Here is an 8,473-nt window from a genome sequence, read left to right as displayed (position 1 = left end):
CTGTTCTGTTCTGTTCTGTTCTGTTCTGTTCTGTTCTGTTCTGTTCTGTTCTGTTCTGTTCTGTTCTGTTCTGTTCTGTTCTGTTCTGTTCTGTTCTGTTCTGTTCTGTTCTGTTCTGTTCTGTTCTGTTCTGTTCTGTTCTGTTCTGTTCTGTTCTGTTCTGTTCTGTTCTGTTCTGTTCTGTTCTGTTCTGTTCTGTTCTGTTCTGTTCTGTTCTGTTCTGTTCTGTTCTGTTCTGTTCTGTTCTGTTCTGTTCTGTTCTGTTCTGTTCTGTTCTGTTCTGTTCTGTTCTGTTCTGTTCTGTTCTGTTCTGTTCTGTTCTGTTCTGTTCTGTTCTGTTCTGTTCTGTTCTGTTCTGTTCTGTTCTGTTCTGTTCTGTTCTGTTCTGTTCTGTTCTGTTCTGTTCTGTTCTGTTCTGTTCTGTTCTGTTCTGTTCTGTTCTGTTCTGTTCTGTTCTGTTCTGTTCTGTTCTGTTCTGTTCTGTTCTGTTCTGTTCTGTTCTGTTCTGTTCTGTTCTGTTCTGTTCTGTTCTGTTCTGTTCTGTTCTGTTCTGTTCTGTTCTGTTCTGTTCTGTTCTGTTCTGTTCTGTTCTGTTCTGTTCTGTTCTGTTCTGTTCTGTTCTGTTCTGTTCTGTTCTGTTCTGTTCTGTTCTGTTCTGTTCTGTTCTGTTCTGTTCTGTTCTGTTCTGTTCTGTTCTGTTCTGTTCTGTTCTGTTCTGTTCTGTTCTGTTCTGTTCTGTTCTGTTCTGTTCTGTTCTGTTCTGTTCTGTTCTGTTCTGTTCTGTTCTGTTCTGTTCTGTTCTGTTCTGTTCTGTTCTGTTCTGTTCTGTTCTGTTCTGTTCTGTTCTGTTCTGTTCTGTTCTGTTCTGTTCTGTTCTGTTCTGTTCTGTTCTGTTCTGTTCTGTTCTGTTCTGTTCTGTTCTGTTCTGTTCTGTTCTGTTCTGTTCTGTTCTGTTCTGTTCTGTTCTGTTCTGTTCTGTTCTGTTCTGTTCTGTTCTGTTCTGTTCTGTTCTGTTCTGTTCTGTTCTGTTCTGTTCTGTTCTGTTCTGTTCTGTTCTGTTCTGTTCTGTTCTGTTCTGTTCTGTTCTGTTCTGTTCTGTTCTGTTCTGTTCTGTTCTGTTCTGTTCTGTTCTGTTCTGTTCTGTTCTGTTCTGTTCTGTTCTGTTCTGTTCTGTTCTGTTCTGTTCTGTTCTGTTCTGTTCTGTTCTGTTCTGTTCTGTTCTGTTCTGTTCTGTTCTGTTCTGTTCTGTTCTGTTCTGTTCTGTTCTGTTCTGTTCTGTTCTGTTCTGTTCTGTTCTGTTCTGTTCTGTTCTGTTCTGTTCTGTTCTGTTCTGTTCTGTTCTGTTCTGTTCTGTTCTGTTCTGTTCTGTTCTGTTCTGTTCTGTTCTGTTCTGTTCTGTTCTGTTCTGTTCTGTTCTGTTCTGTTCTGTTCTGTTCTGTTCTGTTCTGTTCTGTTCTGTTCTGTTCTGTTCTGTTCTGTTCTGTTCTGTTCTGTTCTGTTCTGTTCTGTTCTGTTCTGTTCTGTTCTGTTCTGTTCTGTTCTGTTCTGTTCTGTTCTGTTCTGTTCTGTTCTGTTCTGTTCTGTTCTGTTCTGTTCTGTTCTGTTCTGTTCTGTTCTGTTCTGTTCTGTTCTGTTCTGTTCTGTTCTGTTCTGTTCTGTTCTGTTCTGTTCTGTTCTGTTCTGTTCTGTTCTGTTCTGTTCTGTTCTGTTCTGTTCTGTTCTGTTCTGTTCTGTTCTGTTCTGTTCTGTTCTGTTCTGTTCTGTTCTGTTCTGTTCTGTTCTGTTCTGTTCTGTTCTGTTCTGTTCTGTTCTGTTCTGTTCTGTTCTGTTCTGTTCTGTTCTGTTCTGTTCTGTTCTGTTCTGTTCTGTTCTGTTCTGTTCTGTTCTGTTCTGTTCTGTTCTGTTCTGTTCTGTTCTGTTCTGTTCTGTTCTGTTCTGTTCTGTTCTGTTCTGTTCTGTTCTGTTCTGTTCTGTTCTGTTCTGTTCTGTTCTGTTCTGTTCTGTTCTGTTCTGTTCTGTTCTGTTCTGTTCTGTTCTGTTCTGTTCTGTTCTGTTCTGTTCTGTTCTGTTCTGTTCTGTTCTGTTCTGTTCTGTTCTGTTCTGTTCTGTTCTGTTCTGTTCTGTTCTGTTCTGTTCTGTTCTGTTCTGTTCTGTTCTGTTCTGTTCTGTTCTGTTCTGTTCTGTTCTGTTCTGTTCTGTTCTGTTCTGTTCTGTTCTGTTCTGTTCTGTTCTGTTCTGTTCTGTTCTGTTCTGTTCTGTTCTGTTCTGTTCTGTTCTGTTCTGTTCTGTTCTGTTCTGTTCTGTTCTGTTCTGTTCTGTTCTGTTCTGTTCTGTTCTGTTCTGTTCTGTTCTGTTCTGTTCTGTTCTGTTCTGTTCTGTTCTGTTCTGTTCTGTTCTGTTCTGTTCTGTTCTGTTCTGTTCTGTTCTGTTCTGTTCTGTTCTGTTCTGTTCTGTTCTGTTCTGTTCTGTTCTGTTCTGTTCTGTTCTGTTCTGTTCTGTTCTGTTCTGTTCTGTTCTGTTCTGTTCTGTTCTGTTCTGTTCTGTTCTGTTCTGTTCTGTTCTGTTCTGTTCTGTTCTGTTCTGTTCTGTTCTGTTCTGTTCTGTTCTGTTCTGTTCTGTTCTGTTCTGTTCTGTTCTGTTCTGTTCTGTTCTGTTCTGTTCTGTTCTGTTCTGTTCTGTTCTGTTCTGTTCTGTTCTGTTCTGTTCTGTTCTGTTCTGTTCTGTTCTGTTCTGTTCTGTTCTGTTCTGTTCTGTTCTGTTCTGTTCTGTTCTGTTCTGTTCTGTTCTGTTCTGTTCTGTTCTGTTCTGTTCTGTTCTGTTCTGTTCTGTTCTGTTCTGTTCTGTTCTGTTCTGTTCTGTTCTGTTCTGTTCTGTTCTGTTCTGTTCTGTTCTGTTCTGTTCTGTTCTGTTCTGTTCTGTTCTGTTCTGTTCTGTTCTGTTCTGTTCTGTTCTGTTCTGTTCTGTTCTGTTCTGTTCTGTTCTGTTCTGTTCTGTTCTGTTCTGTTCTGTTCTGTTCTGTTCTGTTCTGTTCTGTTCTGTTCTGTTCTGTTCTGTTCTGTTCTGTTCTGTTCTGTTCTGTTCTGTTCTGTTCTGTTCTGTTCTGTTCTGTTCTGTTCTGTTCTGTTCTGTTCTGTTCTGTTCTGTTCTGTTCTGTTCTGTTCTGTTCTGTTCTGTTCTGTTCTGTTCTGTTCTGTTCTGTTCTGTTCTGTTCTGTTCTGTTCTGTTCTGTTCTGTTCTGTTCTGTTCTGTTCTGTTCTGTTCTGTTCTGTTCTGTTCTGTTCTGTTCTGTTCTGTTCTGTTCTGTTCTGTTCTGTTCTGTTCTGTTCTGTTCTGTTCTGTTCTGTTCTGTTCTGTTCTGTTCTGTTCTGTTCTGTTCTGTTCTGTTCTGTTCTGTTCTGTTCTGTTCTGTTCTGTTCTGTTCTGTTCTGTTCTGTTCTGTTCTGTTCTGTTCTGTTCTGTTCTGTTCTGTTCTGTTCTGTTCTGTTCTGTTCTGTTCTGTTCTGTTCTGTTCTGTTCTGTTCTGTTCTGTTCTGTTCTGTTCTGTTCTGTTCTGTTCTGTTCTGTTCTGTTCTGTTCTGTTCTGTTCTGTTCTGTTCTGTTCTGTTCTGTTCTGTTCTGTTCTGTTCTGTTCTGTTCTGTTCTGTTCTGTTCTGTTCTGTTCTGTTCTGTTCTGTTCTGTTCTGTTCTGTTCTGTTCTGTTCTGTTCTGTTCTGTTCTGTTCTGTTCTGTTCTGTTCTGTTCTGTTCTGTTCTGTTCTGTTCTGTTCTGTTCTGTTCTGTTCTGTTCTGTTCTGTTCTGTTCTGTTCTGTTCTGTTCTGTTCTGTTCTGTTCTGTTCTGTTCTGTTCTGTTCTGTTCTGTTCTGTTCTGTTCTGTTCTGTTCTGTTCTGTTCTGTTCTGTTCTGTTCTGTTCTGTTCTGTTCTGTTCTGTTCTGTTCTGTTCTGTTCTGTTCTGTTCTGTTCTGTTCTGTTCTGTTCTGTTCTGTTCTGTTCTGTTCTGTTCTGTTCTGTTCTGTTCTGTTCTGTTCTGTTCTGTTCTGTTCTGTTCTGTTCTGTTCTGTTCTGTTCTGTTCTGTTCTGTTCTGTTCTGTTCTGTTCTGTTCTGTTCTGTTCTGTTCTGTTCTGTTCTGTTCTGTTCTGTTCTGTTCTGTTCTGTTCTGTTCTGTTCTGTTCTGTTCTGTTCTGTTCTGTTCTGTTCTGTTCTGTTCTGTTCTGTTCTGTTCTGTTCTGTTCTGTTCTGTTCTGTTCTGTTCTGTTCTGTTCTGTTCTGTTCTGTTCTGTTCTGTTCTGTTCTGTTCTGTTCTGTTCTGTTCTGTTCTGTTCTGTTCTGTTCTGTTCTGTTCTGTTCTGTTCTGTTCTGTTCTGTTCTGTTCTGTTCTGTTCTGTTCTGTTCTGTTCTGTTCTGTTCTGTTCTGTTCTGTTCTGTTCTGTTCTGTTCTGTTCTGTTCTGTTCTGTTCTGTTCTGTTCTGTTCTGTTCTGTTCTGTTCTGTTCTGTTCTGTTCTGTTCTGTTCTGTTCTGTTCTGTTCTGTTCTGTTCTGTTCTGTTCTGTTCTGTTCTGTTCTGTTCTGTTCTGTTCTGTTCTGTTCTGTTCTGTTCTGTTCTGTTCTGTTCTGTTCTGTTCTGTTCTGTTCTGTTCTGTTCTGTTCTGTTCTGTTCTGTTCTGTTCTGTTCTGTTCTGTTCTGTTCTGTTCTGTTCTGTTCTGTTCTGTTCTGTTCTGTTCTGTTCTGTTCTGTTCTGTTCTGTTCTGTTCTGTTCTGTTCTGTTCTGTTCTGTTCTGTTCTGTTCTGTTCTGTTCTGTTCTGTTCTGTTCTGTTCTGTTCTGTTCTGTTCTGTTCTGTTCTGTTCTGTTCTGTTCTGTTCTGTTCTGTTCTGTTCTGTTCTGTTCTGTTCTGTTCTGTTCTGTTCTGTTCTGTTCTGTTCTGTTCTGTTCTGTTCTGTTCTGTTCTGTTCTGTTCTGTTCTGTTCTGTTCTGTTCTGTTCTGTTCTGTTCTGTTCTGTTCTGTTCTGTTCTGTTCTGTTCTGTTCTGTTCTGTTCTGTTCTGTTCTGTTCTGTTCTGTTCTGTTCTGTTCTGTTCTGTTCTGTTCTGTTCTGTTCTGTTCTGTTCTGTTCTGTTCTGTTCTGTTCTGTTCTGTTCTGTTCTGTTCTGTTCTGTTCTGTTCTGTTCTGTTCTGTTCTGTTCTGTTCTGTTCTGTTCTGTTCTGTTCTGTTCTGTTCTGTTCTGTTCTGTTCTGTTCTGTTCTGTTCTGTTCTGTTCTGTTCTGTTCTGTTCTGTTCTGTTCTGTTCTGTTCTGTTCTGTTCTGTTCTGTTCTGTTCTGTTCTGTTCTGTTCTGTTCTGTTCTGTTCTGTTCTGTTCTGTTCTGTTCTGTTCTGTTCTGTTCTGTTCTGTTCTGTTCTGTTCTGTTCTGTTCTGTTCTGTTCTGTTCTGTTCTGTTCTGTTCTGTTCTGTTCTGTTCTGTTCTGTTCTGTTCTGTTCTGTTCTGTTCTGTTCTGTTCTGTTCTGTTCTGTTCTGTTCTGTTCTGTTCTGTTCTGTTCTGTTCTGTTCTGTTCTGTTCTGTTCTGTTCTGTTCTGTTCTGTTCTGTTCTGTTCTGTTCTGTTCTGTTCTGTTCTGTTCTGTTCTGTTCTGTTCTGTTCTGTTCTGTTCTGTTCTGTTCTGTTCTGTTCTGTTCTGTTCTGTTCTGTTCTGTTCTGTTCTGTTCTGTTCTGTTCTGTTCTGTTCTGTTCTGTTCTGTTCTGTTCTGTTCTGTTCTGTTCTGTTCTGTTCTGTTCTGTTCTGTTCTGTTCTGTTCTGTTCTGTTCTGTTCTGTTCTGTTCTGTTCTGTTCTGTTCTGTTCTGTTCTGTTCTGTTCTGTTCTGTTCTGTTCTGTTCTGTTCTGTTCTGTTCTGTTCTGTTCTGTTCTGTTCTGTTCTGTTCTGTTCTGTTCTGTTCTGTTCTGTTCTGTTCTGTTCTGTTCTGTTCTGTTCTGTTCTGTTCTGTTCTGTTCTGTTCTGTTCTGTTCTGTTCTGTTCTGTTCTGTTCTGTTCTGTTCTGTTCTGTTCTGTTCTGTTCTGTTCTGTTCTGTTCTGTTCTGTTCTGTTCTGTTCTGTTCTGTTCTGTTCTGTTCTGTTCTGTTCTGTTCTGTTCTGTTCTGTTCTGTTCTGTTCTGTTCTGTTCTGTTCTGTTCTGTTCTGTTCTGTTCTGTTCTGTTCTGTTCTGTTCTGTTCTGTTCTGTTCTGTTCTGTTCTGTTCTGTTCTGTTCTGTTCTGTTCTGTTCTGTTCTGTTCTGTTCTGTTCTGTTCTGTTCTGTTCTGTTCTGTTCTGTTCTGTTCTGTTCTGTTCTGTTCTGTTCTGTTCTGTTCTGTTCTGTTCTGTTCTGTTCTGTTCTGTTCTGTTCTGTTCTGTTCTGTTCTGTTCTGTTCTGTTCTGTTCTGTTCTGTTCTGTTCTGTTCTGTTCTGTTCTGTTCTGTTCTGTTCTGTTCTGTTCTGTTCTGTTCTGTTCTGTTCTGTTCTGTTCTGTTCTGTTCTGTTCTGTTCTGTTCTGTTCTGTTCTGTTCTGTTCTGTTCTGTTCTGTTCTGTTCTGTTCTGTTCTGTTCTGTTCTGTTCTGTTCTGTTCTGTTCTGTTCTGTTCTGTTCTGTTCTGTTCTGTTCTGTTCTGTTCTGTTCTGTTCTGTTCTGTTCTGTTCTGTTCTGTTCTGTTCTGTTCTGTTCTGTTCTGTTCTGTTCTGTTCTGTTCTGTTCTGTTCTGTTCTGTTCTGTTCTGTTCTGTTCTGTTCTGTTCTGTTCTGTTCTGTTCTGTTCTGTTCTGTTCTGTTCTGTTCTGTTCTGTTCTGTTCTGTTCTGTTCTGTTCTGTTCTGTTCTGTTCTGTTCTGTTCTGTTCTGTTCTGTTCTGTTCTGTTCTGTTCTGTTCTGTTCTGTTCTGTTCTGTTCTGTTCTGTTCTGTTCTGTTCTGTTCTGTTCTGTTCTGTTCTGTTCTGTTCTGTTCTGTTCTGTTCTGTTCTGTTCTGTTCTGTTCTGTTCTGTTCTGTTCTGTTCTGTTCTGTTCTGTTCTGTTCTGTTCTGTTCTGTTCTGTTCTGTTCTGTTCTGTTCTGTTCTGTTCTGTTCTGTTCTGTTCTGTTCTGTTCTGTTCTGTTCTGTTCTGTTCTGTTCTGTTCTGTTCTGTTCTGTTCTGTTCTGTTCTGTTCTGTTCTGTTCTGTTCTGTTCTGTTCTGTTCTGTTCTGTTCTGTTCTGTTCTGTTCTGTTCTGTTCTGTTCTGTTCTGTTCTGTTCTGTTCTGTTCTGTTCTGTTCTGTTCTGTTCTGTTCTGTTCTGTTCTGTTCTGTTCTGTTCTGTTCTGTTCTGTTCTGTTCTGTTCTGTTCTGTTCTGTTCTGTTCTGTTCTGTTCTGTTCTGTTCTGTTCTGTTCTGTTCTGTTCTGTTCTGTTCTGTTCTGTTCTGTTCTGTTCTGTTCTGTTCTGTTCTGTTCTGTTCTGTTCTGTTCTGTTCTGTTCTGTTCTGTTCTGTTCTGTTCTGTTCTGTTCTGTTCTGTTCTGTTCTGTTCTGTTCTGTTCTGTTCTGTTCTGTTCTGTTCTGTTCTGTTCTGTTCTGTTCTGTTCTGTTCTGTTCTGTTCTGTTCTGTTCTGTTCTGTTCTGTTCTGTTCTGTTCTGTTCTGTTCTGTTCTGTTCTGTTCTGTTCTGTTCTGTTCTGTTCTGTTCTGTTCTGTTCTGTTCTGTTCTGTTCTGTTCTGTTCTGTTCTGTTCTGTTCTGTTCTGTTCTGTTCTGTTCTGTTCTGTTCTGTTCTGTTCTGTTCTGTTCTGTTCTGTTCTGTTCTGTTCTGTTCTGTTCTGTTCTGTTCTGTTCTGTTCTGTTCTGTTCTGTTCTGTTCTGTTCTGTTCTGTTCTGTTCTGTTCTGTTCTGTTCTGTTCTGTTCTGTTCTGTTCTGTTCTGTTCTGTTCTGTTCTGTTCTGTTCTGTTCTGTTCTGTTCTGTTCTGTTCTGTTCTGTTCTGTTCTGTTCTGTTCTGTTCTGTTCTGTTCTGTTCTGTTCTGTTCTGTTCTGTTCTGTTCTGTTCTGTTCTGTTCTGTTCTGTTCTGTTCTGTTCTGTTCTGTTCTGTTCTGTTCTGTTCTGTTCTGTTCTGTTCTGTTCTGTTCTGTTCTGTTCTGTTCTGTTCTGTTCTGTTCTGTTCTGTTCTGTTCTGTTCTGTTCTGTTCTGTTCTGTTCTGTTCTGTTCTGTTCTGTTCTGTTCTGTTCTGTTCTGTTCTGTTCTGTTCTGTTCTGTTCTGTTCTGTTCTGTTCTGTTCTGTTCTGTTCTGTTCTGTTCTGTTCTGTTCTGTTCTGTTCTGTTCTGTTCTGTTCTGTTCTGTTCTGTTCTGTTCTGTTCTGTTCTGTTCTGTTCTGTTCTGTTCTGTTCTGTTCTGTTCTGTTCTGTTCTGTTCTGTTCTGTTCTGTTCTGTTCTGTTCTGTTCTGTTCTGTTCTGTTCTGTTCTGTTCTGTTCTGTTCTGTTCTGTTCTG

The sequence above is a fragment of the Drosophila sechellia genome, chromosome 2L, assembly GCF_004382195.2.
Source record: "Drosophila sechellia strain sech25 chromosome 2L, ASM438219v1, whole genome shotgun sequence".
Lineage (NCBI taxonomy): Eukaryota > Metazoa > Arthropoda > Insecta > Diptera > Drosophilidae > Drosophila > Drosophila sechellia.
The sequence above is the reverse complement of the archived record's forward strand: the minus strand, read 5'-3'. Positions refer to the sequence as shown.